Source organism: Molothrus aeneus, chromosome 32 (genome assembly GCF_037042795.1).
Source record: "Molothrus aeneus isolate 106 chromosome 32, BPBGC_Maene_1.0, whole genome shotgun sequence".
Taxonomy (NCBI): Eukaryota; Metazoa; Chordata; class Aves; order Passeriformes; family Icteridae; genus Molothrus; species Molothrus aeneus.
Window position 1 is genome coordinate 2,013,614 of NC_089677.1, and position 22,746 is coordinate 2,036,359.

The window sequence follows — 22,746 nt, forward strand, 5'->3', positions numbered from 1 at the left end:
TTTTTTGTTTTAAATAAAAATTTTTTGGGGAAGATGCTATGGAATTATGTTGTCCAGCAAGGACAATCCGTATTTGTAGGTATTTTGATCAAATTCTGGGACAATGAAGCAAGGGACCCCTAAATAGTTAGCTTTGGTTGTACAGATTGTTACTTCAAGGTGGAAGGGCTTATATATATCATTTTTTAATTATTACTTTTGAAGATGGAAAATGCTCTATGTGAGCACTTAGGTAGCAACAGACAAAAATTAATTTCAACCGATAGGGGAGGAAATGATCCTCTTATCTAAAGTGAAATGCAGTTGGGCAAATGAAGTTCAGACGATCACTGGGGAAGGCAGAAATAGATAATAAACATAAACCTGTATAACAGTGCATCATTTCGGCTGAATTTTTGTACTTGATTTGGCTTCTTGCTGGTTGGCAACTATTTATGTGTAGTTTAAATTAAACTTGTGCTTCAAAACCACCCATTAAATGAACAAATCCAGCCCAGTTTAGGATTTTTTTAATGTTTCTTGAGCAGTTTTCCCAGATAAGAGTTAGTGCAGATTCTGTCAGCACAGTGTCACAGCAGAAGAGGAGCAGTAGATCACTGCTGAGTGACAGCCTCCAGCTCTGAAATGTGCCATCCATCCCCTCGCAGGTTCTCTGTTCCCCATCGCTTCTGGGACATGTCAGACTTCCTGCACATGCCCTGCAGAGCTCGTCTGTGCCTGTGCACTCCAGCCTGCACCTCCCAGGTGCTTTCCTGAGACATCAGATGGAATGCACGAGTACAAGGAGCAGCTGATCCACACAGTCTGGGTGGTCTTTGCCAGGACAGGAGGGTATGTGGTGCACCTGAGCTCTGAGGCATGGCTGCATGTCCATGAAACCTGGACAAATACAGAGGAACATCAGGTTGTGCCTGGGCATGGTTATTACATGGAGAGAATGATGTGTTGTCCAGGATGGAAAGATCTGTTCCTCAGGCAGTGGAGCTTCACGCTGCTAACACGCACACAAGAATAAAAGTTTAAAGGGGTTTTTTTGCTAAATTTTACATCTTTTCCACAGAAATTTGGAAGTGGGTCTGATGAATGACTAATAACGCATTGTCATTTCTTTAGTGGGGAGGAGGTCTCTAACCTGTGTGATATTTTAAAGCTAATAAATAAACAGCTAATTCTTAACACTAAACTTATCAATCAAATCAGCCTTTTGTGGTATTGCAGTAAACCTTAGCGATCTCCTTTCAGCTGGGGTTAGGTGTTCCCTGCAACTCCTCATAAAATACGGAGCTGTGGTACTCTGCCTGTGGGGAAAAAGCCTGGAGCCACATAGTGATGTATTTGTTCAGCAGTGTGAGACAGAAATTCCCTATTCACAGCCCTGCACAGTCAACATTGCCTGCTGGTAAACTTTAAATTGCCTGAGTTGCTTAATGTCGTGATTAAAAGCCATTTGTTTCTTTCTTGTCCTATGCTGTGTTTGGCAAAACAGAAGGAACAAAAGTCTCACAATTGCTTGCATGCCCAGCAAACAATTGCACATTGTCCAATCGTATGGGTTTTTCTTGTTCTTAAAAATACGGTCTAATAATACTATAGATACCAGAGGACCTTTTCATTTCCCCATTGTGAGCAAAATGAAAAGCTGAAGTCTTGAATACCAAAGTGCAATTCTGTGACTTGTGAAACTGAGTAGGTATATCCAGTAGCTACTGAAAAATGATGGGACAAAACCTCAAATAAGCCATCGTTTCTTCCCAAAGATGCCAATAAAAAAAGGCTTTGGAATAATATTCAGCTTTTAATTAAGACAAATGAGAAATGTCACAAATAATGTGCATTACAGGTCACAACAAAACTGTGTGGAATGTAGAATTTCTCCTGTAGAATTTCTCCTTAAACACTGATGTAATTCCAAGTCTCATTTAACATGAGTTTTTCTTGAACTTCACTACTATGTCAGAGACTAAGATACTGCAAGTGACTCTAAAACCTGAATAGCAGTTGCTTATGTTCCTAATAGAAAGATGAAATATCTACATCCTCTTGTATTAAAAATAGAAAATGAAGTAGAGATAAAAAAAAAGAAAACAAAGTATTTGCATTTTTAAAACTGTAGAAATATATATTTGGAACAGCACTAAAAGATGAGCTGCTTTTCAGGGTTGTAAATGAAAAAATATTACTGGGAGGCCATTTATAGCAATCAAAGGCTTTTTATTTGGCTGGTTGGTTTCTATCAGTGATATGTATTCTTCAGCTGAGGGGAAAAAGTCCATTTCAACAATTGAGTGGACATATTTGTGCTCCTATTTTAGGAACATATTCCTTTTATAGGCATTAAACACAGTTTACTATTGGAAAATTTTCATTTATTACATCTGCTTCATGTAGGGTCTTTCATGTAAACATTATAAAAAGGATTTAGTGTTGGACTTAGAAGTTGGGGTTTGGGTTTTTTTGCCCTTTGTTCTCATTTTGTATTTTATTTCTTTGGAGAACTCTTTTTTCCCCCCTTTCAGGAAATTTCACATAATCTTTTCCATTCGTCATCAGCCAGGTTGCTGATTACCAGAGTAACTGCCAAGCTTTCAACTCCTTGTCATCAATGGGCTGTGAATGACAGACAGCATTAATGTTGGCAAGCTCCCACTCTCCTTTTTGCCTTTCCCAAATGTAATTAAACTGCACTAATACAGCAAAAGAAAAGCTGCAGCTTTATTTTACTCACCCTAATAACATAACAATTAAATCAGAGAAGCACACAATTCAGTCAAATAAACCCATCACGACAAGGGAATTCAGAGGTAAGGGAAGTGTGGATCTATCATTTAGAGAGAAACACCAGCAGAGTCTTCCTTCCCTTTCCTGGCACTCCAGTAACTGCAGTATTTGACCTTCGGCGAGATGAGTCCAGCATCCAGGAACCACTCTCTTACAGCCTGGGGAAAGGCCTCCAGTGTTTCCCCTTCTGTTGCACTTTTGGGTTAAGCATTAAGGGAATGATTAGCTTCTCCCACAAGTGATCTGCTGTCCCCCACGTAGGGGATGGCTAGATAAGGAACAAAAAGGTTGGGGGTCAGAATATACAGTCTGGACAGCACTGCATGCCTTGGCCACCAGAAGGACATGGCATTCTCCTGATCTTTGAGGAAGCCTTGAGTCTTAGGCTTAATGTCTGTAGTGGCTAGAGGACAGCCAGGAGTCAGGAGGAGGGAAAAACCAGAGTCCTCACCTCACTTGCAGATCACTGTGGAAATCTGTGGAATGCACATACACCACCGAAGCAGATAAACTATCAGGAGATGAATATATATATATATGTTGTCTCTGGATCGAGGCCAGTGAAGAAGTTACTGGCTCATAGAAAAGCAATGGAATTTCCCCATAAACCTCTCATCCTCTCATTTCTTGCAGCAGGATGGGAAGCAAGCACTCCTAAGGAGGCTGAGAACTGCCTGCCACGAGCTCTGTTAGCACAGCTCTGAGGCTGGCAAGAGAGCCTGTCTCATCCTTCAAGACATCCTTAAAACTAACACAGTTTGCTTACAAGACAAAGCAAATTTACAGTAATGCAAGGAATAGTTTGACTAAATGCTGACAGAAGAAAATAAAGGCTGTTACACAACTAGCCAGAAACAAGGGGCACCATATTCAAAATGGAAAAGCCAGGACCCTCCTCAGCCTGTATTTGACCAAACCCTTAGGCCAGCCTGGCTAAACAGACTAAGTCTGTCTGCTTGTGCAATTTGGGTGAATAATGGTGACCGTTAGCTGACAGGTGGTACCTTATAAATCCAGCCTGTGCCAAATTCTCTGAGGAACTGTTCAGTACATACTGTAAGTAAATATGTAAGTTCTGTGGAGTAAGTCATTTACAACTCTGAACAAATTGTCCTACAATACCAAAAGCAGCTCAATATGATGATAATTTTCCAGAGGAAGAAAACTTTGGCTGAAATCATCTTTTAGACAAAGTTTAAAGCAGGACTTTTTGTAGGTCTAGAGCTGGGGTGATTTTTTTATATGCCTGCTAATGTGGCTAAAGTGGAGTGAAAAGCAAAAAGGAAAAAAAGGGAGGCATGTAAAACATAAAAATGTAAGCCCACTGGGGAAAAAGCATAGTTGTATAGTGGAAACACTAAAGAGATGGAGTTTGAGGTTTCTGTTAGATTTGTTCTGATACAGTACTGTTGCTTTAAACAGCCAGTTGCAAAATGGCCCAAAAGACCTTTTGCTTGAGTGTCATGATTTTCTACTTGATTCAGCAAAGATCAAGGCTGCAGTGTTCCAAGCCAGCTCCAGGCCCTCAGAGAGAGAAACAGCACATCAAACACCCACCTCATCTGTTTTTGCCATCAAGCAAAGAAAGAAGAGGCCACAAAGGACATGGAAAAAACATATCAGAAGGGCATAACTGAGCCTTCAGCTGTTCTTGTGTGTCAACCATAATTCTTGTTAGAAAAAAAAACCATGGCAGATTTGGTTCCTGTGTAGAAACTACCCTGAGCACTTTAAAAGGCTTCCTCTGAGTTTCCATGAATAGATGATTCCCAAGACTCCGTAAAAATTTAATCTGATTTTCAGACTGAATACTAAGTGAAGATTGGCAATAGAAATTGGCCCTAAAAATGAGAGAAAATGCTTTTACTGCAAGCAAGGTTTGCAGTATTCAATGTGGTGGCCTTTGATTGTCATAGTGGGCAGCTACATTTGAGGCATTGCTAAGAGAGGCTTTGGTCCAGGACTACTCCTGGCTTACTCACTGCACCTAAATAACACCCTGGGCATATGTTGGTATCTTTGAACAAAATAAGATATATTTACAAATAGGTTGGGTTCAACCCAAAGCTGCTGGCCTGAAACTGCACCCAAAGCAATGGGGATTGTGTTAAAAAGAATGAATTTAGGACGGGCACATATAATAGCGGGGAGGGAAATTCTACTCTTAGGATCAATGGACACTAGAGAGCTCCCCAGAGACCTCCAGATGTGCAGTTTTGAGGGACTTTAATCCTACCAGAAAAAGTTTTTCCTGTTTTCTTGCAATATCACATAACATTTGCATAAACAATATTAGTTCAATGGTCATTGCGTGATTTACTATTCAGAGATGAAATGGTTATTTTGACTTTTTCTGTGTTAACTGACCAGGGCTGCAAACCTCATTTTCAATTAGACACAGATGATACTGTTTATGGACTGGGTATTGATACAGGAATTAAAATTACTGAAGAGGATGACAGCCTATTAAGAGTCAAAGGTGAACTCTTACGGAAAAAATTACCTTATGTTCTGTAAGAGGTAAAAACTGTAGAATATGTTCAGAGCTACTTGTAGGAAAGAGGTTTCTGGTGGGAATGGACCAGCAGTGGTTCTTCAGATTCAGAACCAGAGGGGCAACTTACTTCTACCACAGACTGGAATAAGGGGAGCTATGATTTTGTAGTAACCCAAAAGCATGGACTGAGGCTTTAACATTGACTGATATTGATGTCTTGTCCAAATAACTTCATTGTGGGATTGATTGCAAATGACAGCCTGAACAAAAAAGGAGCAAAGGATTGATTATTCAGGGCAATGAGCACGTTTGGGGAGAGGTGATTTTTTCCTCCTCGCCTGTATTTTTCAGAAGTGCTAATCCAGTGGAACAGTTGCTCCAGGGATTCCCAAGAAACTGAGTGATTCCCACAGAGGAAATCTGCTACCAGAGTACTGTGCCATTTGCAACAGCCATCCTGGAATACAATCTGTCCCAGTGTGAGTGAAAACTCCTGAGGTTTTTTACACCTGAGTGAAAACTGCATTCACAGTGGAACGGCTCAGAGTTTACCATCAAGTTCTGTATAAAAGATGAGAGGAAAGCAGTAGACTATAAGATTTATTAGCTAGCTCTAGATCTACTGAAAAAGAATGATGTAGTGCAATGTCATAATTTGAAAACTGCAGGAAATTTTGAGGTGTTGTAAAGTGGTATGATCTCCTTTGCATGTGTTACAAATGGATGCAGAAGTTGCTAGGAATCATTGAGACATAGGAAAAGCCTCTCTTGAGCAGGATTTTGCTAAGCAGCTCTTCCTGATATTTATTATCTGCTTGAGAATTTCACAGTAGTTCCCAAAACTACACAGAGATCACTTGGGAAGGCATTGTCAGGGCCCTGATTGCACTAGTAAGTCTTAATGTCCCCAGTTAGCCCCACCTGAGCCCTCTATCCACAATATTTGAGAGACCAGGAGTTCTATTTAAGCTCAGCCTCAGCTCTTCATTCTCTTTTTAATCTGCTGGAAAAGTTATGGGTTACAGCCCGGCTATGCAGCCAGATTTGAAGCTGTGCTCTGGCTACCTAGCTTGACCTGAACCTGCCTCATTATCACAGTCTCGCCTTAGCACCCAGATTCTTCACTGGACCTGGCCACCATCTCTGGATTTGTGCCTGCAGGTATTCTGAAGTTCTGTCGGAAGGCGCTTGGCCAGTGAGGCACCTGCCTCGGTGGCCCCAGCATTCCTTGGCTCACCTCCTTTTGGAAATAGCCTTGCCCAGGTTGCTTCCTCATAGATACAAAGTAGTGCAGAATGTAACAAAGAGGATTAATTAGAGATGAAATTTTGGGGTGAGTCATACACAGGTCAGGAAAGAAGTTTTGATTTGAAAGTGTTTGAGTAGATTATGAGACTCTAGGAAAGTAAAATACCTGCCATCTCAGTGCAACAACTTCTGATAAGATGGTGGAGGAATTCAGAGTGGATGCTAGCAGTTCAGCTGACTTTCTTATCAACAAGGGGCAGAAATTAGTGGTTTGTGCTCCTTTTGAAGCTGTTGGAGTGTGGGCTAGTGCTCCTCACTCTTGACTGGGGGTTGAAGACTTTGGAAAATCTTCTACCAGGAATTTTTTGTGGAGTAGCAATTTTTTAGGTCATTCAGAAGCCCTTAATTCCAAAGGGAAGAAAACCAAAATGTCCTATGCTTGCTGGATAAGTTTAAATACAGCCTGTTATAAATGGGACTATCCACTGCTGATGTTCTGAGTGTGTAAGCCAGAAGTACTCCCCTACTCTTGGGTGTGGGTGCTGTGCTGAGACAAGACCCAGAGCACATGAGCCCTTCATTCAAGGGAAGCTTGGAGTTTCTCAGCTGTGGAGATCAGGACTGCAGGGTGTGCTAGAGATGACTCTCTTTCAGTAGCAACAGTGTCATTCCTCAGAAAAAAAGGATTTGTTAAAAGCATCTTAGGCCCTGTTTGATTTTACTGGATCTAAGATAGTTCCTAAGTTTCTGGCAAACTTTGGAGATTATCATGTCCTCCCTACAGAACACATCACAGATGGAACTACTTGGAACTGGGAGTTTGAGTCCCTATCACTGCTTTGTGAAGTCAATGCTCATTTTATCTGTGATAATCACTGAGCAGCTGAATGGTTTGGGGAACTTCCAGTTCAGAAGAATTCCTGAAAATATCTCACTTAGATTTGATTTGGACTGGAATCAAGTCTGAAAAGCCCCCTCAAATTTCCATTGAACTGCAAATCTTGCTTTTGAGCCAAATTTGATTGGAAAACTTAAACTGGCTAAACCTTGGATAGGGCCCTGCCTGGATCTGATGTGAATGCAAATAGTGTCACTGGAGATAATTTGGGGTTCAGCCCTAGATATAAATTGTCATGTCCAACTGAGACCATTTCCAGGGTTAAGATTGTTCCTTTCCCTTTTTCATCCTAAAATTTGAGGGAGTATTTGTCAATCTCAAAATTGCAAAGGCTCTTTCAGTAAGAAGCTGCTGCCCCCGCCCCCCCCCCCTCATTAGGACACAATGTGTGGGGTGCCACAGCCAGAAATTTCTGCTCATACACCTGACACTGTTCAGGAGCCTTTAGTCATGTGTCCCTGCAGGCAGCCTGAAAGAGACCTGGGCAGGGACTGAAAAACTCCAAAGACAGGTGTGCTGAGCTACAATTTGGAGTAGCACATGAAAACCCCTAATAGATAGGATACTATCCAATAGATAGATAGATACTATAGATCTATACTATAGAGAGCTGCTTAAAATTATGTAATTTGTATTGAATCCTCTAGAAAGACTCCTTGACTTTCATTTCCTTTTGAAGGTGACATATAGATGTCAACCTTCTGTCCTAAGCTGCTGTGATGAGTAAGTGAAGTTAACAGATAGGGCTGTGAATTGTCTTGAATTGGATCCTAGAGCCTCCCTTATAATTCTAGTAAGCCATAAGGAGCTGTAAAGCTTCTCCAAGAAACACTACAGTAGAAGTGATGAAGATTTCAATCCAAACAAAGTTATTTGTCCAGAATCAAAGATACAAAGAGTCTTCTTTGAATTCTCTTCTGCTCAGGCCAACAGGGTGGCATCAGAGAAATAGCTGACCAATCAGTTCCTCCTCCAGCTGGAGCAACCTGCAATAGCCAAATTGTGAATCAGCAGGTAGCAGGTGTTATAACACACACGTGTAACTTGCTAAAATAATTTTCACAGTTTAGGAGCTAGTTTCTTTTATTCACTGCATGGATCTTGTTTGTCATCTTGCTGTTTGCAAAATGGACAGTAGGGAAGAAAAAAATGTTGGCACAGGGAGATGTGGATCCTTTCACACTAAATTTAAGGAATAGGGACAATACAAAGGAAAATTCCACACTAGGAACTTTTTTTATTCATGGTGCCAAGAAAAAGCATGAAAGATAATACTATGAAGATTGGAAAATAGGAATCTCATGCCCGGATGTTAGAACCTTAGAAATAATGTGTCAAAGAGGTTGGAACATTTAGAATACAATCTTTTACTGTTTCAATGTCATCAACATGTTGTTCTCACTATTTTCTGAGACAGGAGATTTTATTGAGTCAATTTGTCTTCAACATGTTAAATGTACTGTGTGTAGGAGGGCAAGCTAACCTTATTTATAAAGTATTACAAGGGAGAATGCTAACTCACATTTGCACTCTTGAAAACTGTATTTCTTCTGACAGAAAATACCACACATTCAACACCCAGGCAGGTGTGAGAATACTGTTTCTTAAAAGAATGGCTTTAACAAAGAAGAAATATCCTGGGGGGTAACTTGGTTGTGGGGTTGAAGATACACAGACACGTTTATTTGGATCTTGTCATTTTGCTTAAACTGCTCTCAGACCAGATACTCATCCATCTTCCCTACCCAAGTTATCTCTCAGAATAAGAACCTAAGATACCTTTTCTTGCTGATCCTGAAGTATTGGTCCCGTTTCTGTTTCATACATTGATTTAATCCTCTCAGCTCCGTCTTTTTTTACTTAATTTTTTGTTGCTCTTTGTGATGTACAGGAAGAATTTTTTCTCATTTTCTGCCTTAGTGTTAGTTTTGTTACCCCTTTCCTGCAGGTTTTGATAGAGCAAATGATACTCAACCCTTTGCATTTTGCTTATCTTTAATCCTGGCCACTTTATACCTCCTGTGTGACCCCAAGGGTCTCAGTTGTCCAGTCTGGTCCTTCTGACTGAGTTGGCTTTTTGTCACTGTCTGGTACAACCTATGCAGTACAACATCCCTCTCTGCTGCTGTACATACTCAAATCCAGCTGGAAGTTGGGCTACTTTGTGCTAATTCCATATTTTGCAGCAATATTCAAGAGACACCACCTCTCTAAGAACTCCTTCTGACTGAGGTGCTCTTCCTGCAAGTGATCTTCATAGTACTGAACTTCTATGGCTGTTCTTTTCATGTCCCCTTTCCCACTTGGCAGCTGCCAAACACCTTTGGTATTTTCCCTGTTACTTCTCCTATATGCCTCTTTCCTGTACACACACACAGCTGAGATTGTGACTGTGTGTATTCCTGTACCTACGTTCCCTGATCTTTTCCTGCAATCTGTTTGAGATCAGTGGTTGTTTATTTGAAGCTTCACCCTGAAAATCTAATTTAAATATATGCTCTTTACATTTTTAACTTTTGCCCCTTTCATTTTTCCTGCACAGACTTCCCTTCTCAAGGCAGATCATTCCTCCAGTCCCATCTTTTTCAACCCTTACTTTTTGTTTTCTAAGCAGCTTTCCTCCACTTTCAATGGCTCTTGGTCAAACCTCAACACATACATTTCTGCAGAGTAGTCATCCCATATAATTAAAATATCTAACAACCTTTTTACCACTTAGCAAAGGTAGGTTTGGTAATATTTCTAGATGATTAATTAATCCTTAAATGCCTTCCTGTTTCTGAGAGGGATGCCATATGTTTGACTTTCCCCCCTTCAAGCAGAGGTGACATATCTGCTTTTGCTAATCATGTGAAAGGTGGTGTCATATGCAGAGAGAGGATAACAAGCAGGCTGAAGCCAAACAAGTCTAAGGGGTTCACAACTTGAGAGGCATGGTCTGACACCTCTCTCCTTTTCTTCCCCACTCTGCCAAATATTTCTTCAAAACATGACTGGCTTCTTCTCTTGCTAAAATAGGGGTCCTTGCCATACTGTGTCTTATGTCATAGATACTACAATATGTTCTCCTTTGGCTTTATAACAGCAACCTTGCTTATTCAAGCTAAGCCACTAGAAGCCACAGTCCTTGGATGTCAGTCCCAAAGCTCAGTCTCTCTTTCCCTCTCCACTTTAAATTGTTGTATCAGTTTTCACACTGAGCAGAACGTCATCAGTTGCCTTTCAGCACTTATTGCCTGTCTGGTGACATTTCTGTCAGCTTGAACCCAGCAAACACTCTGCTTCTACAAACTGGTATGGACCATCCTCCTTCCCTGCTCTCTTAAACCAAGCCCATGTGTCTGGAACATTGTGCTTGATGTTGTGCCTTGCGGCCTCACTAAGCAGCTGCACTGCAGTAATCTCATTCTTCTGAATCTTGCCATTAATTATATTAAATGTCCAAAATAAACAGTCCAGCCCTTAAATATCAAAACTAGGCTGGTGCTTTGTGGAGATGTACATCTTATTGTTCACTGTGGTGTCCCAAGGAAGAGCAATCTCTGACTGAAAACTTTGTCATGGTTGAGATGTTTGCATGGTCACTCTTGCACACATGGATCCTTGACATCTAAAAATATCCTAATCTAAATAACACTCTTTTCCTCAGCAGATATAGTTGTAATGTTTCTGGTCACTTCATTCACTAATGCTTGAAAATTTTGGTTGATCTGGAACCTTGCTGCCTGGAAAATTTGTTAAAAACTGTTAATGACTTGTAGAGGTACTCTGGGAGAAATAGGTGTGCATGTGCACACTGAGAACATGATTGCACAAGTGAAAACACTAGAAAGAAGCTTTTAATGTTTGTGGACACAATCTTTATCTGTTTTATTGTTACACACCCTGTTTATCTCCCCTCACTGACATACCTGATAATGTTGCCTCGCTTTCTACTGTTTTCATTGGGTGTAATGCTTTCTTATACCAGCACTCCCTTAAGATTCCACGGGTTTAAGGTTACAGGTGGCAGGAGATTTCCTTCTCCTGTTTTCTGTGGCTCAGATCATGGCCTGCAAAAATACCATGTGTATGTATCCTGTGAACACATAAAATAATGTATGTAAACTGCTTTCAAGGAGCTCTACAAGTTTGTGTTTGAGGATATTTTAACTTAGCACAATGCAGTTGAAAACAACAGTTCTGTACCAATGTGTATTGATGGAGAAGTTGGATACTTCTCTCAGTTTTATTGCGTTTCTTGAAAGAACAAGGTGCTCTGGTTGCAGAGGTCACATCTGTATCTGCATTTTGGACAGTGGCAAGCACTCAATACAGTTATTGGTACATGGGCAGGCCAATTCACAAATAGGGATGCCTAAGTAACACTTCTAAACTCAGAATTTGGGCACTCTGTTAAGTTCCTCTAGGGTTCACACAATGTGAATCCATTTGGCAATAATGTTGGGAATTTTATAAAAGTGAGACTAAACAAAAACAAATAAATAAACTCCCAATCAACTACCAAAACTCTCACTTGAGACCTAAAATTTGGATATTATTCAAGCCATAAAGCAAAATGGGCTGAGAAACACACTTGTAGCTGTTGAAATAGGTCTGGAAGTTGGAAGAATCTCCATTTAGTTTCAGTGATGCAAATCCTTTAAAAGGCAAGAGCTCAGTGCACTGGATCAGGAAAGATTTGAGTTATTCCTCTAAAGTGGATGAAATTACAGTGGCATAAAAATATCTTTTTGATAACTGATGGTGTTAGGGTTATAGCTAAAGTGTACTTGCACTAAGAATGCATGACTTGTAATAGGACACTGTGAAATGAGGTCTGTCCCCACACTGTAACCTTCATGTTTTTGGCTTTTACTGTGAAAGTAATGAATTAGAGCTAGGTTTGTCTAAATCTGAGCAATAACAAGTGAGGTACTTAAAATTCAGGGTAAAAGAAGAAAACAAGATGGAGTTGCAGCGTCCCTGTAAGCTCTATGGAGCAGGCTCTAATTCTTCTTTCTCAGCACTTGCACCATGCCCAGATTAATAGAAGGACCCTAATTATGGATCTGGAGCAAGAGAATAGAAGATAAATTAATCTTCAAGAGACCCAAATCACAAAGCAATAGCATCTGAGAGGAAAATGTCATTAAACATGCTGCAAACATGCTGAAATTAAATCTGCTAAGGGGATGCTTAGTCGGAAGATTTTACAAAGTTGGGTGCTTTGTCTACAAAATTCCTACTACATTCTGCGTGTATATTAGGCAATGATTTGCAGCTTCCTAAATTTATTTGTTAAATTCTTTTCCTAATTACTCTCCTAATTTTGTTTCATTACTTCCCACACTGTTAAACCACACAAAAGAACATCTCCAAAGTGAATTGTGTTTATCACTAACCAAAAAGAAAGTATAAAAAAACCCTAGACCTGTTAATTCTGCAGCTGGTGAGGCACCTGTGCTGTAGCAAAGTCACCACAGAGGAAGATTCTCTGGTCTAGACTCAGTTCCACCAATAAGTGATTCTGGATGCAACTTTCATTGATGTTAACATTAGAACTCAGTGTTTTGTGACTTGTTTTGAGTCATGAAATCTTATGCCTTGATTTACTTTGACAAAAAAGGAACTGAATGAAGAATAGAATAAATAAGCTTTTTTTTCCCCCCATAAAAACCCAATTCTAGAGGGAGGATGAAAAAGGAGAATAAACAAACTACTGGGAGAGGGAAAAATATATCTAAATTGGAGATTTGAGTTGCTACATAAAGGATTTCTATGTGATGCTCAGATGTGCCCTTAAACTTTTTCTTGTACCTAAAGTCCCTGTGAGGTAAACCTGAGTTTGTACTTCTGATGCTTGGTTCTGGAGAGGTTAATGGATTCCCTCCTTTCCAGGAAAAGTCCTAAGTACAGAGAAAATGATTTTTTGGAATGCACCTATCTTCAAATCCCCTTTCATATTTTTTCTTTTTCTCCAAAACTGTCCTAACCATTAAACTACACAAGGCCAAATAATAACCTCAACTTCATTTAAACAACTTTCCTTATGAATCTGGCCACTTCTTTCCAAATCTTCATTCTTCAGAAATAAAACACTTCAGGTCAAACAAAATGTTTCCTTTCACTTGAAAAGCAATGTTTTCCCTTTCCTTAAAGCTAAAAGTGTAACTGTCGGTCATTCTGAAGCCAAATGCATATTAGATTCAGCTACCAAAATCATTTATTAGCACAGCTCTATGGAAGGGTGTTTTTCATGGCAAATTAACAACTCTAGTGTGCCTTAGGACCTTTGGATGAAAGGGATTATACAACTGGAAGGGATCATTAGGTCTATTTAATTTGCCTTTAGTAAAACGATGGAGGAAATAATCAGCATATTAAACATACATGAAACATTTTTGGAATGTGTAGTCTGTTGGAAAGGAATGAATAGTTCATGTTATTAGCTGGAAAATGAAGTATATATAATCCACTGTGTGTGGCTGTCATCAAAGCCCTACTAGGAGTGCAAGATTAAATGTGCTATTTTTACCTTCTTCTTTCTTGCTTTCTTTGTGGCTTTGGCAGAACAAAAAAGAGAAATGAGAGAGATTGTTTTTCATTTATCATGATTGCATTTGAGGTGCTGTCTTCAGCATGAAGACACAATATAAGCTTTTCATTCATTATTTGCATTAGAGTAGGGCATGGAAGCCTAGGCTGGTATCAAAACTCCACCTCTAGGCACTCTGTGTTCCTGGGGAGGAAGGGTCTCTGCATCTGAGGAGTTTACGATAAAACAGCTGTGGCAAATGATGAGGGGTGAACAAAGCCACAGAAGAGGAACCCTGTGTTCACCCCGCACCTGGAACATCATGCCAGTGCTTGCTTTCTGCCCTGCTGCCTCCCCTGATCCCTGATGGATGTGCATCCTTATTGGAAGAGTGTGATACATGAGTCACTACAAAGTGCACACATACATACCTGTGCTATTTTAACTTTATTGTGACAGAAATTTAAAAATAAATATATTCCTTTCACCTCCCAAATGTGACCTGGCAAGAATATTCATTTTAAAAAGCTGGTGGTAATGCCATACAAGATATTAATCAGCCTTCAATCCATACCCTTTGTAAGAGAAAATGGGATGGTACATGCCTAGTCTTATTTTATTGCAGTATTTTAACAACAGATGCAATGCTGCCTTTGTTATTATCCTTTATTCCTCAGACAGTGTTCCCCCTCCTAATTATTACTTGTCGTCTTCAGTAAGATTGAGAAATGGCATTTTTTTGAGCTCAGGTAAATATCAAAGCAATCTTACTTGTAATGACAGAGCTGCTTTCACCAGGGAGTGAAGTGTAATGAACTAAAAAAGGAATTTAATATGCTTTCCAAATTAAATAATGTATTAATTTCTGCTGAACAGTGGTCCCCAGCCCCCTTGAAAACAGCGGGTCTTGTATAAATACCTGCAAAGTTTGAGGGTGGTTTGACAATCAGTAGCCAAGAAGCAAAAGGCAGATCAGGACCGTCTCCTTCAGCTCAAAGTTGCCCGTGATACCCATGGATGGGCTTTGCCCAGGGCTCTCTGTAGGGACTCTGGGGACACTGGGCTGTGTCCTTTGTCTCTCCCCTGGTTTTGCTCCTTTCCTGCTGGCAGTGGAAGATGTCACTGACCTCATTCCCACAGTGTAAGCTCCAGACCTGCTCTCTTGCCGTCCATCACAATGTGCAGCATCTTCCTTGCTGGAATCAGAATTTTACCTCCCCCTCAAAAATGGCCGAGTTTCAGCTTTTGTGATAGCAGAGAACTGTTTGAATATAGAAATTCTAAAGGTTTGAAAATCAAAGGCATATTTAAACACAGGCAATTTCTCTTTAGTATTTCCTTAAGGCAGATACTCTTTTGTTTCAGGTACGTGTTTATTTAAAAGGAATGGGAGAAGATAAGGAACTCATTCAGCTCAGTAGTTTTAACCTCTTGGAGAATTCTTTAGGATTGTGCTGAAAAATCAGTGCATTGAATGAATTATTTTTTCCCCTGGCAACATTATTTTTTTCCTATCTGAAACATAATTTTTTTATTTCAGAAAAGGAACCAAAAAAAAAATCCAAACAATTTTAGGTAGAATTTAGTGATTACTCTCTGTAGCATGGCTTAAGGTCATTAAAAGCAGCATTGCTGAGAGCAAGTGTGGGCACAGAAACCTGTATTCCACCACTCTCTACAGAATAACCATAATTAAGGCATTCTTATCTAGGTAAAGAGAAATAGACTCCCAGAAGTGTTAAGAAATAAAGGAACAGTCCCTGAAACTGAGAAATTTCCAGGCTATTGCTGATACAGTGGAACTCACAGGGCTGGCCAGAAATTTGTTGTTTAAGAACTACTTTAAAAAAAAAAATCTAATTTTGTTCATTAAACTCAAATCCATTTCATTTAAATTAATACTTAATGAGTGAAATCATCTTTTTCACTCCAGGAAAAAAAAAAACAAGGATGCGCTTCACAGGCTTTTCAGCTGTATTACATTTCTCTGTATATTACTCCTATTATTTGAAAACAAATCAGTAGTACTCATAGATATCCTTTATTTTTTTAGACCAAGGTGACAAAATATCTTTTTTTTTTCATTAAAACATAAACAAGAAGCTGTTTCAATCCAAACTCAGAAACAGCTATTCATCACGGTTTTTGAAGTAAAAGACTAAGTTCTCCTGCACCACAACGATGACTCGGGGAGTGCTCACATTCACATGTTCTTCCTAATACTTGGAATCAAGGTCAAAAATATGAATATGTTAAAAAGCCATGTTATTTAAGATATTTACTGTTTTGTTTTGTTGTTGAGGGTTTTTTTGTTTGTTTTGTTTGTTTTTTTTAACGGGCTCTTAAAAATATTTCGTCTGGAGAAGGATATTGGGAAGGCATTTCCTGTGAGGTGTACTGACCTTCACTTTCCTTTTACACTTCGTTTTTCACTCGGTTTTCGCCCCGCTTTGCCCCGGCCCCATCCGGCGGCGGCGCCTGAGGAGGCCCGGGCGGGGCGGGGGCGCCCCCTCGTGGCAGGCGGCGGGAGCGGCCGCTCGGCCTCACCCGGCCCGGGCCTTCCCCTCACGGAAAGGCCGCGAGTGGTGCCTGCCGAAGGAGCGCTCGTTTGGGTGTTGGCGTTGGGAAATTCTTCACCGAAAGGGTAGCGAAGCGTTGGGACAGGCTGCCCTGGAAAGGGTTTGATTTGCCAACCGTCAGAGCGTTCCAGAAACTCGTGGATGTGGTGCTTAGTGTCTGGTAAAATTCACAACGCTGCAGGTTTATGTCCAAAAGGGAGACAGAAGAGTTATTCAAACATTATTCGAATAAAGGAAGAGGTCATGGGGTCTCTCAAATTGTTGGGGGATGCAGCCCCCTTTTTATACTCATTTCCCAGACACATTACCCTCTTCCTTCCCCTACTGGCTGATGTATGTGGAAAGTACAGATTTCTCAAATCACCTACTCTGTGCCCTCCTCTAATATGCACTGCCCCCTTTTTTTTTCCTCTCTTATAACAAAACAGTATTCATAATTCTATTAGGTCTTTGTTCTTTTTCTCTAAGTTGAGGAATTTTACTCAGCCTTGGCTAAGCAGCACTCTGTGTCAATTAGCAATATTTTCTAGAACTGACAGTTTCTTCCTTTAGCTCCCTATCTGCAAGTTCCTGGCCCTATCTACAAGCAGATTGCCATGGTTTGTTTGTAGCACATTCACCTCATCATTCCATTAGGGACATGTTCTGGTGGTGGGACTGTCATTGCGAGGTTGCTGGTTGGACTCAATGACCTGGGAGGTCTTTTCCAACCTTACTGATTCCATGATCAGCCACCAGATGACCAGAAGCACTGTGTTTCTCACAGCTCTGCTGTCCTGGCTTTGGTAGCCCTGCAGGGACAACCTTGCTAAGCTGCACTCCCTGCCCTGTGCTTTCCTGAAGTTTCCTCCACAGGACACTTGTGCTCATCCTGATTGCTCAAGTGCCACTTAGCTAAAAACTGGTAGGACCGAGAAGGTCCCCAGGTAAATCACCTGTGTAGGCAAAGCAAGAAACTGAGCTGTTTCCTTTCCCTCCCTAAAGACAAGAAAGGGGATAAATGAACTGTATGACACACAGGCTACAGCCTGAACGTGTTTCTCCCTGTTTCTTTCAGGCTAACTGGAAAATCTGCCTGCTTCAGACATTTTCCCACAGATTTGTGGTTGGGTGTTTGCCTAAACTATGGGCTCTGTGTTCAGCTGGGATCTAACAGATTGTTATATATGGGAATAGGGTCTTGTGGAAAGAAGTCCTGTAGGAGTTTGTCCTGTTTCCAAAGAAAGGAAATATGTGGATCCTTTGTCTGTTTCAACTCTTCAGGTAACCATGTCATAGCTGGGAGAGTGAAGGGGGATGATGACACTGCTCAGATCCTCAACCCTGGAAACCTTAAATGTGCACTGAAGTATTTCTGCTGAAGACTACACCACACACACTTGTATTATTTCATCTCTACACTCTACCAACTTCTCGATCCTCATGCCCCTTGTTTTTAATATTTAGGTGAAAATGCTAAGCAGAGTCTGACCCGAGACTGAAGAAATACCTGTATCCAGGCAGTGATAAGTAGATAGGTGGAAAATAACAACACAAATTGTTCATTCAATCTATTGATCTGTCATTGGGTGGCATCTTCCAGGCCATTCATTAATCACTGATGTGGCCTCAGAACTGATGCGTTAAAAGATAAATGCTTTATGGGTTTTTTTTAAGGTTTTGAGAAAGTGTTGGAGGTTCTTTGGAAGAAAAAAAAAGTAACAGGAACTGCTGACTCATTCAAAAGAGCCATATTTTTTATTCCTGCATTTGTAGAACTTTCCCATTCTTATTCCTTACCCACAGGTGAAAAAGGGAGTAAACATCAGAAAGCACCAAACCAGTTTTTCTCCATAATTTATATATTCCCTTGGAAAAGTGAATTGCCTGCTTTGTTTTACTTGAAAGGTGTTCCATCTATTTTTTTTTTATGGAGAATGGATAAGAAGTAAGTAAATAAGCAGGCTTCTTTCTCCTTACTTACATTGTCCTTTTTATTCCATGGAAGAAGATGGTTACAGAACATTTCTTCCCACACACTCTTATTTTGAGTTCTGTGCCTTTTTCTTTGAGAAGAAGGGGTTTAGAGATCACAGAACTGAAATAAATCCCTCCAAAAATCTTTTTTTTTTTTTAATATTTCTTCCTGTGAGAAAGACAGAAATGCAAGGCAGCAAATAACAGAAGTGTTTTCTTTTAAAGGTGGTATTAGGAATTAAAGTAGTGCTTTTCTTAGGATTAAAAATTATTTTCCCTTCCCCTGAAGTGTCTGTTGGGGTTTTTTAAAGTTGTTTCACTTTTTTAGTAAAAAATCTGAAAACTGAAGTTTTCTCTTAGAGTTTCAACAGAGGGAGGAAAAAAAAAGTGAGAAATTTGTCAGAAACAAATGTCCTGCCAAAGTGCTTCCATAGTTATATGAAGTGGAAAATTGAGCCATTGCTGGTGCTGCTGTTTCTTGCTCAACTTACATGTGGTCTGCATAAGAAAAGTCACATTGGTAGGATGTGAATCAGGTGAGATCCAGTGTCCTCCTGACCCTTTCTGGAATTAGGAACTCAATGGGACTGTGGTTTCTAGGTAAAGCCTGTGTTCCAGGACTGTCCAGGTCAGCTTTAAGCATAAGGCCATCCTAGACAGAAAAAGTGTCTCCCTGTGAGGATATACCACCCTCACAGGAATGAAAAAGGGAGCAGGGTAAGGAAGAAGCAAATCAGGAATTAATGCTTGCTCATCAGCATGGTCAGAAATATGACAGTTACGTACAGATTGAGGCTCTTTGTGCCAAAAAAAAGCAATCTTATATTTTTAGGAGTTGATAATTTTTCAGCCTGCGGCAACATTTAATACTAATAAAACAAAATATTGTGATTATTTGAAGATTAAGCTACTCGTGCAGGTTGATTGCTCAGATGTCGCCATAAGCATCTTCCAAGCTCAGTGATGTCCTGCTCTGTGTTATTTCTCAATGGACTAGGCATGCCCTGATATGTTTAAAGCCACATGGGAAAGATGTGACAGAAAATGTCTAGGGGGAATTATTGCTGTGAAAACCTAATCTCAATGATATTTCATTGCCAGTTGGTAGGTCACATGCTGTGGCTTTCTGCAGTTTTCGAGATCTTTTGTAGAGCTTGAGTGCGAGGCCATGATCTCACAGTTTGTGCTGGCCTGAGCCTGGAGAGCACACTATCCACTTTGTAGAGGGCAAATGACACAAATCCCCATTAAACTTGCGTTCTTGTGGACTCACCTTATCGTGATTCTTGGACAAGTGCCTCAGAGAAGCTAAAACAATCAGTGCTGTCTTGTCCTGGATATGTTTAATGAGCTGGTAGGCTGAACACCCAGTCTGTGCTCATGCAGTTGTTATTAATCCTGTATAATTCCAAGCACATAAATCAAGAAGCTCTCCTGAGTTTCCTTTATAATCTCTAGAGGAAGGTTTCTCCCACCACCTCCCCTGAATGTAATTCAATTCTTAAGTAAGGAGCAGTGCATCTCCAGAGGATGGTTAAGCTCACTCAGGTGGCTCAGATGAGATGGAATCAGATCACCATCTCTTCTTTAACAGAAATGCCAGGATAGGCTCCATTGCACCTGGATCACATAGCAGTGAGTGCCAGCTGCTGAAGAAATTTGGGAAGTAGAAATATAAGACGAGGAGCAACACAGATCTGATCAGTCCTTTCAGTGCTGGAGAAGGGCTGGCAGGGCAGTGCTGACCCTGACATGACCTTATTCTGGCAGGCAGTGCCTGCTGAGTCAGCACTGGCTCATGTCTCCTCTAGTGCTGGCCTAGGAGTGCCACTGCTTCCCTGTCTTCTCCCTGTACAGTCCCCTGTGCTGCTCTCTCCAGAGTTTCCCTCCCTGCAAGAGCCTTTTCCAGAATGCCTTGGTATGCTACCCTCTCCTGTATTGTATTCCTCCTTCAGTGAAGGGTTAGAGTTAGTTATTTACACTTCCTCTGAAATGGCACAGAAGAGCAGCACACGTTGTGCTCCACAGGGATGAGGGAGACCCAAAGTGGAAGCTCCATTTACAGAGCAATTGAACCCACTGGCAGCACTTTGCTGCTTCCTTACCTGCACTAACTAGAGAGCAGGTTTGGGGTAAAACAGTAGAAAAATAACTTGTTTTTTCTTCTTCAGCTTAGTATAGGAGTAGTGGGAATGTGTAGCAGGATGTGGTTCCTTGATCACTCAAAGCACAGCCTTGGCCACTAGACCAGCAACAGGTACAGCTCTTGGGGCCTGTGCAGCACCCACAGCTCCTTCATGGCCCTCTCCCCACCCATGTCCTTCAACAGCATCCATCTGTTTAATTCTTGTGCATTGTTTGTGCTTTTAAACCCAGCAGATAATTAGAAATACTCTTGCAAATTAATTTGAACTAAAAATGCTGTTGCACTTGATTCTGGTTTCAAAAGGAATTCTAGTTAAAGCATCGCAGCTTCCACAGGGAGGCAGCAGAATACCTGACAATTTCTCTGCAACTTTACACTTGTTCATTCTTTTAACAAACTTGCTTTTTCTTCTTCTTTTAAAGAGGTCTTTGACCCAGTATATATATTGTTTGGATTAAGAGGTTTTAAGAATTCGAAGTTCAGATGAAAATTCATTTCTTTTGTGCCAAGATCAAGCTTTCCAAGATCAACATTCCCCTTATTTCCCTCTGAGCTGCCACCAAAATGATTTACAAATTATATAAGAGCCAATTTTGAAAGAAATATGCTTTTAATTAGAAACTAAAAATCAGGGTGACTCTTTTGAGACAGTGTAGTTACATTCTGTCAGAATTTCCATTCTTTTCAGGGATTTATCACCTCAGGAGAAGAAAGCATTCTACTCCCCTGAAACTTGGAATTTTAGTACTCAATACTAAAAATATAAAATAAGTAGAAAATAATACTATCAATTCCAGCATTTCCAAACCAGACATTCAAATATCATGGAGCAGACCTCCACCCTGCCCCCTAATTATGTTATTGGCTTAAAAAAGGTGATAGTTTTAAAATAATACAAATAGGGGTTTTTTGCTTGTCTTCTGCCTTGTGAGACTTTATGATCTCTATTTTCAAAGTCCTTCTTTGTGACCACAGGGGCTAAAAACATTTTGCTTTCTCCCTTTTTCTAAATGGAAGTTGAGATTTTTTCACATGCTTGCATGACCCTGAAAGCTGAACTTTGGAAAAAATTTTCAAATACCAAAACTTCATATCTTCACTAAAGTCAGCTACATGTAACTTTTCTGAGCTGCCCATATGCTTACAGTAGCTTGTTAGGAAAGAGAGTCAGAAATGTTTTAAATCAGAATGGACAAGTCAGGAATGTTTAAATTATGTATTTGCTTCAGTTATAACTGGTTAAATTTAAATGTGCACTTCAGAGAAAAGATAGATTTTCACATTGATTAGTTTTGGGGGCTGGGGGATTTTGGGTTTTTTGTTGTTTTGGGGGGGATTCTTTTTTGGGGGGTTTTTTGGTTGGTTGGTGGTTTTTTGTTGTTTGTTTGTTTGGGGGTTTTTTCAATGCAAGTAAATTAATAATTTCTAACTTTTAGTTTTATCTGCAGAAGAGGTGTCTCATTGCTAGGAGCAGAACACATTTCTTTCATACTGTCCTGAAATAGGTATCAGTCTGCCTCTGAATTTCACTTCACAGGAGACATCCCAAATAAGCTTTCTCAGTTCCTTTACTCCATGTGTTTGCAAAAATACTGCCCTCATAAGGAGTCTCTTAATTGATCCAGGGTTGCAAATTCTTTGTTCCTGGTGAGACTGGGGGTTTAAGACTATTTTCACAGGTTCACTGACTTGACATATTTTTTTGGCTATCTCCAGGAGACTGGATCTTGCTCACCTCATGGTCATTTCTTTGCAGCACAGTGCTAGATTTGGTTTGTTCAACTCCTGTCTACTTAGGAAAAAGGAAGAGGAATATTTTGTATGTTTCTGTCCCTCAAAATTCTGTTGAAAGTAAAAGCCTTAAAAATTCTAGTGCATTTTTACCATGCACAGATACTTTCTTCATATCCTTTTTCACTGATCCACCTAAACAATGAGTTCCATTTAAAAAAAATCTGATGAAACAGGTGAGAGGTAGAGAGAGGTAGCAGTAACTGCCTTGTGACAAACACACATAAGTCAGGGAAAGCACCAAAGGGTGGCTTACAATCATAACCAAGGGAGACTGAACTGTAACCTCGAGGTGAAAAGCTCCAGAACTGGCTACCAGAGTTGTGAGCTGTGTAA